The sequence below is a fragment of the Rhincodon typus genome, chromosome 7 (assembly GCF_021869965.1).
Source record: "Rhincodon typus isolate 14 chromosome 7, sRhiTyp1.1, whole genome shotgun sequence".
NCBI lineage: Eukaryota > Metazoa > Chordata > Chondrichthyes > Orectolobiformes > Rhincodontidae > Rhincodon > Rhincodon typus.
This window is the reverse complement of record NC_063338.1, coordinates 78,069,434-78,085,245: the sequence shown is the minus strand read 5'-3', so window position 1 is coordinate 78,085,245 and position 15,812 is coordinate 78,069,434.

Genomic DNA, 15,812 nt, shown 5'->3' with positions numbered 1-15,812 from the left:
ATGTCTCCGCCTCCATCACTACTTCTGGCAGTGCATTCTAGGCACTTACCACATTCTGTGTAAAATAACCTGCCTCTCACATCTCCTTTAAACTTACCCCATTTTATCTATGTTCCCTATTTTTACCTTGGGAAAAAATTTCCAACTACCCATTATATCCATGTCTCTCATTATCTTGTAAACTTTGATCAAGTCACCCCCTCATCCTTCAATGTTCAAGTGAATACAAAGCAAGTTTTTCCAAATTCCCCTCATAGCTAGTATCCTCCAACCAGGCAACATCCTGATAAACCATTTCTGTACCCTTTCCAAAGCTTCCATATCTTTCTGGTAGTGTGGTAACTAGAACTGTACACAATCATCCTTTTGGATGAATGAGATCACACATTTGGATCAGCAAGGGGATCCTGGCTGGAGCCACAATGAATCAGTGGTGGAGAGAGTGAATGCCAAAGATGGGAGATGAGGAGCTGATCTCTTAACTTTCTATAGTGTTTGCAGCTCATTCATCCAAACAAGTGAATTATATTTCATCACATACCAGACTGGTGCCTTGTAGGCGATGTTGAAGGTTTTGAAGAATCAGGGGGTGAGTTACCACAATCTAGATGATCAATGGTGGGAAATTCAATGTTGTCCACTTCTGTAGGAAGAATAGAAAAGCAGCATTTTTTTTTCAAATGGAGAGAGATTGCAGATCTCTGTGGTGCAGAGGTATCTGTGTACCCTAGTGCATGAATCACAAAGTTAGTATGTAGGTACAGTAAGCAATTAGGAAGGCTAGTGGAATATTGTCATTCACTGAAAGGGGAATGGAACTAACCATGATGATGACAGTTGAAGCAGTGCAGAGAAAGTTGACTCAACTGATTCCTGGAATAAGGTAGTTATCAAATAAAGAATGCTTGGACAGGCTGGGCCTGTACCTATTGGAGTGTAGAAAAATAAGGGATTATTTTATTGAGACATACAAGATCCTGAGGAGAGTTGGCAAGGTAGATGCTGAAAGGGCATTTCCCCTTGTGGAACAGACTAGAACTACAGGAGTCAGTTTAACAGTAATGAGGTTTCCATTGCAGATGGGCGAGGAGATTTTTTTCTCTCTGAGGTTCACATGTCTTTGAAATCCTTTGCCCTGGGAGAATTGGAGGCAGGGTCATTGAATATTTTTAAGGCAGTGGTAGGAATCAATGGCTAACAAAGGTAGGTGGGCCTGAGGAGTTGAGGCCACAACCATTCATTATTGAGTAGTGGACTATAGAATTATAGGAAACAGACAATACATAAGAAAGTACTGGAAATTCCTCATTGTTATCTTTCATTAAAATAGTCTGGACAAAGTTTCATTTCTTTGCTGCATCTAGGAATTTCCACAACTGATTCCAGTTATTCCTGTGAAATAGTTGAGAAAATCCATGAAACAAATAATAAAGGTAAGGAAGATTGCCATAGAATCAGCAACTTGTTACAACATAGAAGGAGACCATTTGGCCCATCATGTTAATGCCACAAATGTTGCTGTTTGCTTATTCATTTGAAAGCTACCATTACAACTGAAGCAAAAGATATCATTTTCCAAATATATAATTTACAAAAAATACCTAAGATTTCCAGTTGATCTTTCTGTCTGGTATTGCTATCAGAATTCCTATCTTTTGATCGGTTGTAACATACATTGAACTCTAGGGAGGTAGTCAATCAACAAACAGTAACTTCATGGGGTCTCATGCTATTAATTTGAGCTTATGCTAACCTGTGACCTCTATGAATAGTAAAATAGAGTAACAGCATTCCCAAGGCATGTAGATTCCATAATTTCTGATTCCATAAACATGGATATGTGGAACAAGCTAAATATCAAATTGAAAAACATTCTCAATTAGTGTAATGAAATCAATAAATAGATTTGCAAAAAATTGATCTGACTCTGCAGTGGAAAATGAATAAAAGATTACTCTGAGTTCCTTGGCTTAATAGAATTCTGAAGATATTTTTATTCCTGAAAGGGTAAAGTTGATATTGTCAATTAATCTTTGCTGGGTAGTTTTTTGTGATTCCTAACTCAATTTAATAGAATTTTGAATATGTAGAATTGAACTGCAAAGTTAAAACAGATATGTCCCCAGTTCTCAAAATACAAAAGATATGAAAAGGAAATAATTGCTTCGGCCTTGTTATGCCTTACTGAGATAGTGTGTTGGAAATTAAGCTATTCATTTCTTTTCCCAAAATTGTCACAGAATTAAAGATTTTATAAAATAACGCAGAATTCACTAATTTATCTGTGGTTTAGACCCAGGTTGACAGAAAGCACTGACCAGGTTTCTGCACTTAATGAGAATTATTATTAATTACAAATAAATAGATTCTAGCTACAGGTAAACAATTTATGAAATGTCAACATCCAACTCTAACTCCAACACCTTTATAAAATTCTCCTTCGTGCAGGCATGGGAGTTAGGCATGATGGGAAAGATTGGCAAGTCCCTGTACATAGCATTTGCTGAGATGACCCTTTTGACTTGTCAGGACTTGATGTTACCATGGCTCAGACTTATTGATTAAAAGTTATAGTTTGCAGCAACTGGTGATGGAAAATAAATTGGCTTTCTTCAAACTTTAGATAGGTTTTACAGCATAGATAAATAGAGCACCCTGCTTTCCAGTGATCAAATGGCTTCTGACTAACCATTCACATCCCCCAAGATGTTCAGTGACCTGGGAGCCAATCACATATTTGTTGGCAGGCAGAAGGCCTTTGTCATCCACAACTGACCAGCAATCTACAGACCAATTAGCTACTTCTGCCAGTTAAATCTCCCTTTGTATACATCCCCTGGTTCCAGCTCATCTCCAGTAACCTCCTCCACTGCTTGAATAAACAACAGTATTAACAGCACTTATAATAAGCCCTGGCAGCTTGCATTTAAGAAGTGCAGCAATCCCTGGTTTTGAAAACAGTCCTTTTCCCATTTCAGTCCACAATCAAAAATACAGGAAAATAAAAAGATATGGAGTTTGCAGTCTTAAAATGTTTGGAAGTGTAACAGATTCTTACTTGATTCAGTTGTTAAATTTTACAAGCTACCAAATATTAACTATTTTAAGTTAACAGAGGAACTGAAATGATTAGGGTTGAAAATATTGACATTTAAATTCAGCTGTTACATTTATTTGGTTACCAATTGATATTGAAATGTTTTCGCTTAGCACTATTTTCAATAAAAGAAAATTAAAATACTGCAGATGCTGGGAATCTGAAACTGCTGGAGTAACTCAGCAGGTCTGGCAGCGATGGTGAAGACAGAAACAGAGTTTACATTTTGAGTATGATATTCTTTTGAAGAATTATACCAGACTTAAAGCGTTAACTTTGTCTCTTGCACCATAGCTGCTACCAGACCATTTTCCTAAAAGTGTGCTAACAGTACCACTGAATCTTTTGATCTCGTAAACCAATACAACTAGAGGAAATCAACATCAGGTGGAAGAGCAAATGAAAGGAAAACAAGGAGTTAGTTATCATTTAGTTAGAGGGGCAGGAGAAAAGAAGACCCAGAGATAGTCAGCATTTGTTAGAACGACAAGTGAAAGGGAGACCCAGAGGAAATCACCATCAGATAGAGGAATGAATGAAAAAAGAGGGCAGTCAGGGATTTACCTTCAAAAAGCGGATCAAGAGAAAAAATACAGCATCAGAGGAGTGAATGAAAGGAAGACCCAGAGGCAGTTAGCATCAATTACAGGAGTGAGTGAAAGGTGGATACAGAAATAGCCAGCATCAGTGGAACAGTAGAAGGAACAACGATATGATTTAACTTCTAAACTCCTATGAATAATCAGTAAATTATCAGAAGATTTACTAAAGTGGTAAAAGTAATTGGGAGTAAGAATATTTATAAATTATAAATGCTAATTCAAAAATATGTTTATCCTATTCTAAAATTATAAAGTTTGTCGGATTGTAGGGTATAAGTTAATACAGTAAGTGGTAGTGAGAAGAGACATTAATCTATTTTATAATTAATTAGTTATTTAATTAGGACAAAATAGATTGCAGGGGAGGCAATATGTTGCAATTGCAGAGCACATATGTTCCTGGATGTTCCTGTGTCTGGACAACCATGTCTGCAGTAAATGTTTGTAGCTCGAGCAAATTTGGGTAAGAATTATTGAGCTGGAGTCTGTACTACAGATACTGCAGCATGTCAGGGAAATGTACGTTGACACATTTATCTTGGGTGCAGTCACACCTTTACGTTAGGGTTTTCTGATTTGCTAACTGATCAGGGAAAGGAGGGTATAACTGTGAGTTTGGCAGTTAAGGGGAACCAGGGGAAAGGAGTGCAGGACCTTTACAATTGTATAATAGGTTTGAAGTTCTTTCTGGTTGTTTCAATGAGAGTGAGTGCTGCAGGATGGATTGACCAAGGGACTGTGGTAAAAGAAGCCACTCAAGTGGTGTCGTGGGAGGAGGGAAGAAAAATGTAATGTAGAGGTATCAGAGGACAGGATACTGGCAGCAGTACTGAGGAAAGTGTGAAATATATAGTTGGGATGGTCTAAACCTGAACTGTGCTGCAATCAATGTTCTAGCAAGTTATGTAACTGGGGAAGTAGAGAGGGGTTTAAATGGTAGGTGGAACAACTTGAAGTAAAAGCAAAGTACTACAGATGATGGAGATCCAAAATAGAAACAAAAGCTGCTGGAGAAATTTATATCTGGCAGCAGCTCTGGAGAGAAAACTGAGTTAACATTTCAAGTCCAATATAATTCTTCTTTGGAACTGAAAGGGCCTGGAAGAGTGGAGGTTTTTAAACTGTTAAGAAGTGGCAGGGGCGGGGGGGAAGGAGGAAGGAGGAACAAGTGAAATAGATAATAATGGTGCCTGGAGTAAAAGTCAAAGGGGATGCTGATGGTAGCAGAGGAGCGATAAAGATGAAAGGTAACAGTAATAGCAGTGTTCTTAGCAGAAAATAGGTCAGCTGTATTGTGAGCAAACTGATGCAAGCAAAATACTGAGAGCTTGGTGGTGGATGAGATTTACTTAAAATGGTGCACAGTGTTCATGGTCTGAAGTTGTTTAACTCAATGGTAGCTCCTGAGTTCTATAAAGTGCCTAAGCAGAACATGAAGTGCTGTTCCTTCAGCTTGAGTTGAACTTCACAGGAATAATTTTTGGGATGACATAGTAAGAAAAAAGATATTAATACAGGAAATAATAAACAGACCATGATAGGATGAGATAAAGAGTACAAAACTACAGATAAGGGTAGATATTACAAAAATATTATAAAGAAAATGAAAGACTCTGTCTAGGCAAATGCGAGGTGATGCATTTTGGAAGATCCAATTCAAGAGTGAACTATGTGGTAAATGGAAAAGCCCTGGGGAAAATTGATGCACAGAGAGATCTGGGTGTTCAGGTCCATTGTACCCTGAAGGTGGCAACGCAGGTGGATAGAGTGGTCAAGAAGGCATACAGCATGCTTTCATTCATGGGACGGGGTATTGAGTACAAGAGTTGGCAGGTTATGTATAGGACTTTGGTTTGACCACATTTGGAATACTGCGCACAGTTCTTGTCGCCACATTACCAAAAGGATGTGGATGCTTTGGAGAGGGTGCAGAGGAGGTTCACCAGGATGTTGCCTGGTATGGAGTGCGCTAGCTATGAAGAGAGGTTGAGTAGATTAGGATTATTTACATTAGAAAGACGGAGGTTGAGGGGGGACCTGATTGAGGTCTACAAAATCATGACAGGTATAGACAGGGTGGATAGCAAGAAGCTTTTTCCCAGAGTGGGGGACTAAATTACTAGAGGTCACGATTTCAAGGTGAGAGGGGAAAAGTTTAAGGGAGATATGCGTGGAAAGTTCTTTACGCAGAGGGTGGTGGGTGCCTGGAATGCGTTGCCAGCGGACGTGGTAGAGGCGGGCACGATAGCGTCATTTAAGCTGTATCTAGACAGATATATGAATGGACAGGGAGCAGAGGGATACAGATCCTTGGAAAATAGGCGACAGATTTAGATAGAGGATCTGGATCGGCGCAGGCTTGGAGGGCTGAAGCGCCCAAGGCATTCAAAATAAAACAGATGAACTGATACTACAAACAGAAGAAATAATATGATCTGATTGTCATTCTGCAGTTACGTCTCTGTAAAGGAATAGATTGGATCCTGAATATTGAAGGGTACATGGTGTTTAGGAAGAACAGGAAGCTAGGAGAAGGTGAAGAGCTGACTCTGCTAATTAATCATGGTCCTTTATTCATTAACAGGATGAGGACATCACTGGCTAGGCAGCATTTATTGCCCATCCCTAATTGCCCAGAAGGCAGTTCAGAGTCAACCACAATGCTGTGGGTCTGGAGTCACATGTAGGCTAGACCAGGTAAGGATGGCAGTTTCCTTCCCTAAAGGGCATTAATGAACCAGGTGGGTTTTTTTTTCCTGACAATCAGCAATGCATTCATGGTCATCATTAGATTCTTAATTCCAGATATTTTTGAATTCAAATTCCACCGTCTGCCGTGGAGGGATTTGAACCCGAGTCCCCAGAATTTGGATTAACAGTCTCTGGATTAACAGTCCAGCAATAATATCTCCAGGCTATTGCCTCCAATAGCAGAGGGATGGCCTATATTCAGGGAACCAGGGTGTAAAGCAGTTTGAGTCAAAAAGATGAATGATAAAGGCAGGAAGTCTCTTGTGGAAGTGGTGTACAGGCCACAGAAAAGTAACTTCATGGTAGGTTGTGTATAAAAGAAGAAATAATGGAAACTAGTCAGAAAGGTATGGTGAGGATTATGGGAGATTTTAGTCTTTGCATAGCCTGGAAGGGACCAATAGGCAAAAGTAGACTAGATGAGAGTTCATGGAATGTTGTCAGGATAATTTCTTACAACAACACATTCTGGAGGCGACCGGACAGGAGGCTACACAAAGCTATGATTGTGCAATGAGATAGTGTTAAATTAATGAACTCATACAGAAGGCACACCTTGTTAGTAACAACCAAAATTTAATTTAATTTTACATTCAGTTTGAGGGAAAGAAGAGTGGGTGAAAGGCTAATAGTTTAAACTTAAACAAGGTCACTTCGGAGGGCATGAAATAAGACGTAGCTACAGAAAACCAGCAAATTAGGTTAAGGGATATATCAATACAGACATTTCAGCAGATATTCACCAAGACACAGAGTGGATATAATTTATCAATATGGAAAGAAAAATTTAAAGAGGAAAACCCCCATAATCTGTGGTTAACTTAAAAAAAAGTTAATGCTAACATAAAATTTAAAGAAAAAGCATATAATTGCACAAAGAAGTGTGGCTGGTCAGAAGACTGGAAAAAATATAAAACATAGCAAAAAAATGACTAAAAGAATCATGAGAGAAAAGTTAGGATCTGAAAGAAAGCTAAGCAGAAATATAAAATCAGAGTAAAATTTTCTCCAGATTGTTAAAAAGAAAATGAGTGAATGTAGAGAGAATTAGTCCAATTTGAAGTGAGTCTGGGAAATTATTAAAGGAAAAATAAGGATATGGCAGATTAATTGAATGGGTATTTTGTATTGGTCCTCACTGTAGAAGAAATAAGTAAACTCCCAGAAGTAACTATAAACTAGGAAATAGGAGGAAGAAACTCAAGGAAATTACAATCACTAGGAAATGGCACTGAACAAGTTATTGAGCTGTAGTCTGAGAAATCCCCAGGTCCTGATTGACTTTATCCTACGGTCTTAAAATCAGGTAGTTGATACATCAATTTTAATTTTCCAAACATCCAAAAATTTTCGTGGATTCAGAGAACCTTCTATGAGGTTGGGTAATACGACATGCAAAACGTTCAATCAAAAGCGAAGATGGAAGGCAGAAAACTACAAGGCACTTAGCTTACCTCTGCCTCAGATAAAACATTAGAAGGTATTATTAAAGATGTTATAGTAGGGGATTTAGAAACGTTCAATGCTTGTTTGTGAAAGGGAAATTATATTTAATCAATTTATTGGAGCTCTTTTAGGAAGTAATGTGCTATGGAGAAAGGGGAACTAGTGACTGTTTGTACCTGAATTCCTAGAAAGCATTTAATAAGGTTAAAGGTTATTGCAGAAAATGAAAGCTTATGATGCAGAGGGTAATATATTGACGTGGATAAAAGATTGGATAGCAAAAATAAAATTCAGAATTGATATGACCGAGTCACTTTTTGGTTGGCAAAATGTTAATGAGTGGTGTAATACAGGAAGCCATGCTTGGCCTTCAACCTTTTGCAATTTATATAAAGGGACCAAAGGAATGTTTGTTAAATTTGCTGATAACAAAAAGAGAGGTAGGAATGTAAGTTATGAAGAGTAGATAAGGAAGCTACAAAGGGATTTAGATAGGTTGAGTCGGCAAAGTTCTGGCAAATGAAGAATAATGTCGGGAAATGTGAAATAATCCACTTTGGCATCAAGAAAGAAAAGAAGTATAATATCTAAATGGTGAAAGATTACAGAGCTCTGAGATGCAAAGTGATGTAGATGTCCTGATGTATGAAACATAAATTGCTTCTGTGCAGGCACAGAGAGTAATTTGGAAAGTTAATAGAATGTTATCAGTTATTGTGAGGGGAGTAGAATACAAAAGCACGAAGGTTATGCTTCAGTTATATCAAACATTGGTGAGAACAGATCAAGAGTAGCATATATAATATTGACTTCTTGTAAAGGAACAACCCAAATTCATAAGAAACAGTTCAAACAAGATTTACTAGACTAATACCTGGAATGTGGGTATTGTCTTGTAGGGAAAGGTTGGACAGGCTTTTAGAGAAGTAAGAGATAACTTGATTGAAACATTATAAAATCTGAGACTTGAAGGGTGACTGTAGAAAGGAACTTTCCTCTTAGAGTCATAGAGTCATGTAGATGTACAGCACGGAACCAGAGCCTTCGATCCAACTCATCCCCACCAACCAGATATCCTAAATTAATCTAGTCCCATTTTCCAGCATTTGGCCCATATCCCTCTGAACCCTTCCTATTCATATAACCATCCAGATGCCTTTTAAATGTTGTAATTGTACCAGCCTCCACCACTTCCTCTTGTAGCGTGTTCCATGCACGCACCATACTCTGCATGAAAAAGTTGTCCCTTAGATCCATTTTAAATCTTTCCCCTCTTACCTCAAACCTATGTCCTCTAGTTTGGAACTCCCCCACCCTGGGGAAAAGACCTTGTCTATTTACCCTATCCATTCCCTTCATGATTTTATAAACCTTTATAAGGTCACCCCTCAGCCTCCGATACTGCAGGGAAAATACCCACAGCCTATTCACCCTCTCCCTATAGCTTAAACCCTCCAACCCTGGCAAGATCCTTGTAGATCTTTCCTGAACCCTTTCAAGTTTTGCAACATCCTTCCTATAGCAGGGAGACCAGAATAGCACATAGTATTCCAAAAGATGCCTAACCAATGTCTTGTACAGCCGCAACATGACCTCCCAACTCCTATACTCAATGCACTGACCAATAAAGGCAAACATACCAAACGCTTTTGTCACTATCCTATCTACCTGCCATACCATTTTCAAGGAACCATGAACCTGCACTCCAAGCTTATGAGAGAACCAAGGGTGATTGTTTAAAAATAAGGGTTTGCCCAAACAAGACTGAGGTAGAGAAACCTTTTTTTTCTTATAGATGGGTTGTTAGTCTTTGTAACTCTCTTTCTCAAAAGGCAGTGGAAGAAAAGTCCTGAAATATTTTAAATGCAGATTTAGTTGATTCCAGATAAGCAAGAGGGGGGAAACATTTTTGAAGGTGGGTGGGAATGTGGAATAGTCAGATTAGCCACAGTCTTATGGAATTGTGGAGCTGGCTTGAGGGGCAAAATGTCCTTTTTTTTACTAATTCATATGTTTATATGTTTGTAAACAGAATGGTGCCAATGGCTACTGGAAATACAACAAATAAAGGAAAGTTTCTTGAAGCACAATCTAGTGATTAGCAGTGCTGCCTCATGGCACTAGGGACCCGGGTTCGATTCCACCCTCGGGCGACTGTCTGTGTGGAGTTTGCACATTCTCCCCGTGTCTGCGTGGGTTTCCTCTGGGTGCTCTGGATTCCTCTCACAGTCCAAAGATGTGCAAGCTAGGTGGATTGGCTATGCTAAATTGCCCATTGTGTTCAGGGATGTGTAGATTATAGGTGGGTTACAGGGGGATGGGTCTGGGTGGGATGATCTGAGGGTTGGTGTGGACTTGTTGGGCCAAAGGGCCTGTTTCCACTCAGTAGGGATTCTATGATCTATGATCTAAATATTCTATAATGGATGTTTGTGTCAGAGACCATTTCAAGAATGAGGGGTATCTTTTGGAAACATTTAAAACTGTGAACGGATAGATAAGATAGAAACAGGGAGGTTGTTTCAACTGGCAGATGAAACTAGAACTTGGGGGCATTTCCTCAAAATAAAGGGGAGCAGATTTAGGGATGAGTTGAGGAGGAACAACTTCTCTGAAAGGATTGTGAATCTGTGGAATTCCCTGCCCAGTGAAGCAGTTGTGGCTACCTCATTTAATGTTTTTAAGGCAAAGATAAATTTTTGAACAGTGAAGGAATTAAGGGTTATGGTGAGTGGACGGGTGAGTGGAGGTGAGCCCACAAAAAAAGATCAGCCATGATCTTATTTAATGATGGAGCAGGCTCGAGGGGCCAGATTTCTTATTTTATGTCAAAGCAGAGGCCCAGTGACGTAAGGTTAACTTGTATATAAAGCTTCATTCTAGGAGCAACCAATCCTTCCTATAAGATTGTAAAGTAACAAATTCTCCAGAATAAGAAAAGACAGGAACTCCTATCACTTTCTTGACAATAGATAAACATGGTTGATCCTAACATCCCATGTTGTTCCGCTTTGAATTTACAACAAAATATACTGTTGAAGAGAATGAAATACATTCAAATTGGAGAATTTGGAAAGTTCTGCATCCATTAATACTTATCCAGGAAAAGTTGGACTATTGAAAACATATTCTGACTTCTGAGTAATCATTAAACTGATGACACCCCCTCCCACTCCCTAACATACCACACACGCATACACCCCCAACTGTACCTCCCCAAGGTTCTTCAAATGTTCTGACTCAAGGTCTACCCCTCCCAATAGGACATCTCTCTCCTCTGCTGGATATGGCATCCTTCTGCTCTCCCCTGGATCTGACAATAATCCTCCCCCACAGGGCCCAGCAGGGACAGTCCCCTCCCTTAGTTGCTAGACCTGATGCCCTTTCCACCACGTGTTACCCCTTACCTATGTCACCTATTTCAAATAATTGGCATCCTTCCCGTCTTGTGCCCTATTACCCTACACACCTGGAGCTCTAACTGACCTGGCACCTGAACCTCACACTTATATATTTACTCTTTCCCAGAAGCTGTCAAAGTAGCCATCTTAGATCACAGAATATGGCAAAAACTTACGTGAAAAGGGGGACATGGTTTGACTTCCCTCAACTATCCTACACTACGATGGACATGTAAATTTAAGGTGTACCCTGCACTTCTGAAGGGACCATGATCTGAATGCCTGCCAGCAATGTGGAGCTCTTTCTTAACACAAAAAAGTAGGAGTGGAAATCTGACTGCGACTGAAACTCCTCTGAAAATCCAGCCCATTTTCATATCACATTCCTAACCTTCACACAGAGAGTGCCCAATTTCATCAATAATTAATGTTCTGAAAAGAGTAAGATGAATCACAAATAATGTAAAATTTAGGTAAGCTTTTGGGTAATTTAGAATCATTGAAGTTTACAGTACAGAGGTCTTTCAGTCCATTATGCCTGTACTGGCTCCCAAAAGATCTACCCAGCTAGTTTCATTCTCCAGTCCTATCTCAGTAACCCTCTAAATTCATCACTTTTAAATATATAAAAACCGAAAGAACTGCGGATGCTGTAAATCAGGAACAAAAACAAAGTTGCTGGTAAAGCTCAGCAGGTCTGGCAGCATCTGTGAAAGAATAAACAGAGTTAACATTTCGAGTCCAGTGACCCTTCCTCAGAACTGATGGTGGCTGAGAAAACGTCAGTTTATATGCAGAAAATAGGGAGGTGGGTGGGGTAGGGAGTAAACGATAGGATGGAGCCCAAAGAGAGAGAAAGACAGTTGGACAGACAAAGGAGTTGCTAACGATCAGGCTGGGAGGATGAATAGTTGTTAATGGGGACTGTTAGTGACTAACAACAGGGAGTATGTAATGGCAGGCTATGTGGTAACAAGGCCTGGTGTGTGGGGTAGGGGGCTGGGACATGCGAGAGTTTAGGCCCTAAAATTATTGAACTCAATATTGAGTCCAGATGGCTGTAGAGTCCCCAAGCGGAAAATGAGATGTTTCTCCAGCTTGCGTTGGGCTTCGCTGGAACACTGCAGCAAGCCAGAGACAAAGATATTGGCCAGGGAGCAGGGTTTTTAACGTTTACTCCCTACCCCACCCACCTCCTTATTTTCTGCATAAAAACTGACATTTTCCCAGCCACCATGAGGAAGGGTCACTGGACCCAGAAAGTTAACTCTGTTTTTTCCTTCACAGATGCTGCCAGACCTGCTGAGCTTTTCCAGCAACTTTGTTTTTGCTCACTTTTAAATGTATATCCAGCTCTCTTTTGAAATCACCTATGGAATCTGCCTCCACCTCTCTCCCAGGCAGCACATTCCAAATTCTAACAACTCTCTGCGTAAAGAGGTTTCACCCCATCTCACTCCTAGTTCTCTTGCTGACAATCTTGATATTGTGACAAAAACAGAAATTGGTGGGAAAGCTCAACAGGTCCGGCAGCATGTGTGGAGAGAAATCAGAGTTAATGTTGCAGGTCAAGAGACCCTTCAGGAAGGGTCAGATTTCTCTCCACAGGTTCTGTTAGACCTGCTGAGCTTTTCCAGCAATTTCTATTTTTGTCTCTGATTTACAGCATCTGCAGTTCTTTTGGTTTTCACTTGATGTTGTAACCCTTAGTTACTGACCGGAAACAGAATATATTTCAGCATATCTATATTACATCTAGAAGTTGCATCAAACCAGTATATTATTCTTACACAACAGGGATGGAATCTCATTGAAATACATAAATTTTTGACTGACTCTATGCATGATGTTTTCCATGGTTGGGGATCCAGAACAAAGGGTTTTTGTCTCAGGATATAGGGCAGGACATTTCAGACTGAGATGACAAGAAATTGCTTCAGAATTTTGCGAAATTCTTTACCACAGAAAACTGTGGAGGCTATGTTGATAAGTATATTTAAGAAAGAAATAGACCTCTACAGTCTAAAGGCATCAAGGGATTTGGGCAGAGAAAAGGAGTATGTCATTGAGGTAGAAAATCAGCCATGTTGAATTGTAGTTCATGTTCAAGGTGCTGAATTGCCACCTGCCATTTTGTGTTTGTAACAAGAGTACCTACAATGGTTAAATAGTTGATATTCACTTTGGCACAGCCTTAAAAGAAGCTTAGATTATAAGAAATATGAACAGCAGGCTGTCCAACCCCTCAAACCAGCCCCAACATTCAATAGAATCATGGCTGCTCTGACATTCCTCATGTCTACTTTACTGCATTAACCCTCTAATCCTTAGATTCCTGATCAACGGGGAAATCATCTAATGCAACCTTAAATATACAGGACTCTGCACCCACAGCCCTCTGTGGCAAGGAGTTCCAAACACACAGAGAAGAAATTCCTCCTCATCTCAGTTTTAATTTGGCGCCCCTTTCTTCTGAGACTAAGCCCTCTCGTCCTGGACTCCCCATGAAAGGAAACATCTGCTCAGCATTGACCTTGTCAAGCCCCTTAAGAATCCTATATATTTCAATGAGAGTATCTTTCATTCCTCCAAACCTCAGTATGCAGAGTCTCAACCTGTCTAGCTTTTGCTGATATGACAATCCCTCCATATCAGAACATTCCCTAAACTGCCTTCAATAAAATGATATCTTCTCTTAAATAAAAGGACCAAAACTATTCAGACTACCACAGACGAGGTCTCACCAGCACTTTGTACTGTTGCAGCAAGGCTTCCCTACTCTTAAACTCCAAAATCCTTGAAATAAGGGCCAACATTCCATTAGCCTTCCTGATTACCAGCTGCACCTATGTGCTAGCTTTCTATCGACGAGAGAACAAGATAATGTTTCAAGTCTAGATGACTCTTCATCAGAGTTGAAACGTTAGCTTGTTCTCTCTCCACAGATGCTGTCTGACCCGCTGCGATCTCCTGCATCTGTTGTTTTCAGTACAGATTGCAGCGTTTGCAGTAATTTGTTCCTGCTAGCTTTCTGTGTTTCATGCACAAATACTTCCAAGTCCCTTTGTGTTACAGCTTTCTGCAGTGTCTCTCCATTTAAATAAGACTGTTCTTTTGTTCTCCCTTTCAAAATGAACATATTTTCCCATTATACTGCATTTGCTGACATTTTGCCCACTTACTTAACCTACTAATAGCTCTCTGCAAACTGTTTGTATCCATCTCATAACCTGTCTTTCCACCTATTTTATGTAGTTGTAAAAGGCAATGCTCTTTTAGATGGCAACCCACCCAACACCTTCATCATTCACTTCCTTCACCACTGATGGAGAGCGGTATGAACGTGTACCATCTGCATGCACTGCAGCAACTGACCAAACCTACAACCTCCACCATCGAAGAGGACATGAGCAGCAAATGCATCGAAACATCATCGCCTGCAAATTCCCCTTCAAGTAACCCAACATCCTGACATGGAACAATATCACTGTTTCTTTACTGCTGCTGGATCAAAATCCTGCACCGCTCTTTCTGACAGCAGGGTGTGCCTGCATCAAATGGACTGCAACAGTTCAAGAGGCAGCTCAACATCACCTTCAAGGGCAATCAGGGATAAACAATAAGCGCTTATTTAGTTAGTAAGACAGACATCCCACGAAAAAATTTGTTTGTTCGTGCAACTGTCCAATGTTGAAACAAAAACAAAAATGTCAGCATCTGTGGAGAGAAAGCAGAGTCAGTATTTCTGGTCCAGTGACCACTCTTCAGAACAGGTTGTAGCTAGGGAATCTCTGTAGCTAGGGAAAGGTTGGTATGCTGGCTGAAGACAGGGTGAGGGAAAGGAATAAATGATAGATGGAGATGGAGTCAGAGAGAGAGAGAAAAACAACAGTTGAAATGACAAAGGAATGGATAAAAACGCTGCTAATGTGGACCATTAGTAGGTGAAAATGTGTCCCACGGTTCCTTTTTACAATATTGAATATTCAATTTCATTGCAGCTTCTATTCAATTATCTTTTAGAGATTAGGGAGAAATATCTAAGGTTTATCTTTTTCAGATATGGCAATGCAGTACTCTCAGTCAACTGAGTACTCAAGGCTGCACCCAAAGTAAAAAAGCAATGAAAGTTGATTAATCTTTTCTCATCACATTATTTCCCTTCAAAGCAAAATGGACTTTCAGAAAGCTTTTGACAAAGTCCCACATAAGAGATTAATGTGCAAGATTAAAGCACATGAGATTGGGGGAAGTGCATTCAGATGGATTGGAAACTGGTTGGCAGAGAAGAAACAAAGAGTAGGGATTAATGGGTCCTTTTCAAATTGGCAGGCAGTAACTAGTGGCGTGCCACAGGGACCGGTGCTGGGACTCCAGCTATTCAAAACATGTATTAATGATTTGGATGAGGGAATAAAATGTAACATCTCCAAGTTTGCAGATTTACCCAAGTCTGCAGATTTACCAAGTTTACCAAGTTGGGTGGGAGGGAGAACTGTGACGAGAATGCAGAGA